Source organism: Microtus ochrogaster, chromosome 5, assembly GCF_000317375.1.
Source record: "Microtus ochrogaster isolate Prairie Vole_2 chromosome 5, MicOch1.0, whole genome shotgun sequence".
NCBI classification, from domain to species: domain Eukaryota; kingdom Metazoa; phylum Chordata; class Mammalia; order Rodentia; family Cricetidae; genus Microtus; species Microtus ochrogaster.
Genome location: NC_022012.1, coordinates 33,714,226 through 33,715,325, shown reverse-complemented (window position 1 = coordinate 33,715,325; position 1,100 = coordinate 33,714,226).

Sequence of the window (1,100 nt, the reverse complement as noted above, 5' to 3'; positions counted from 1 at the left end):
CTTTGGAGCCTGTCCTGGAACTAGCTCTGTAGACCAGGCTGGTCTCGAACTCACAGAGATCTGCCTGCCTCTGCCTCCCGAGTGCTGGGATTAAAGCCTACGGTGACCTTCTATTTCTGCTGGCATACTAACAACTAATGTTTAGAGTCTGAGGGAAATAGCATTTTTCCTGACCTTGTGCACCTTATCCTATGACCTTCAATAATAATCAGACCCAACAAACACACAGTTTTGATGTTTCAGTTTACCAAATACCTAAGTAGACTGGTGTTCCAAGTCATAACATTATACAGTAATTTCTCAGCCATATTTTCACAGGTGACTTATCAGAACTAAGAGATCTGGTAAAGGCTAAACCAAAAGGCAAGACTTTTTAGTGTTATTGCTTTGTGAGTAAAGTGGCTGACTTTTGCTATCAATTTTTTGCTGCAGCTGACTCACTTTCTGTTACATATTTAGGGATCAATTCCCACAGTCCAGAACTGTTTAGTGAAAACAGTTTTCCACTGCCAGGCCTTCATTCCTCTCTCCTAGGTAGGTGCAGAGATCTGCCTTTCTGCAATTATCTTTATCAGCAGGCATTTGGTCAGTTTAGGGTATAGGCAAAGAGCATCACATTTAAGGCATTAACAGATCTCCTAGGACATAGAATTACTACCTAACCAAGCTGGTGTTCTGGTTTCACCCCATGATGAGAACAGCTGATAACAACATAGCTCGAGGACTGATAATTTAGAGGCCTGGATCTCTTCTTCACTTAGAGCATTAAGTATAACTCCAGACCTAGGCCCTTAGGAACTGCAGCATCTGGTGTGTGTGCTATCTGATCCAGAGCCATGGCTTCTACCTGACTGTTTACGTAGATTGCTTGGTTATCTGATTCTATGCATGCTGGGAGAGGAAAAAAGTGGTATCCTACATTTACTAAAAATGTAGTATAGCACACACTATCCTTCTCCTCTAGAATTCCACGGTGATTTAATTTCTTTCTTAACCAACTTTCTCCACTAAGGAGTACACCGGACATGTCCTAGTAACTCCCACAAATCTCTCTCTCTCTCTCTCTCTCTCTCTCTCTCTCTCTCTCTCTCTCTCTCTCT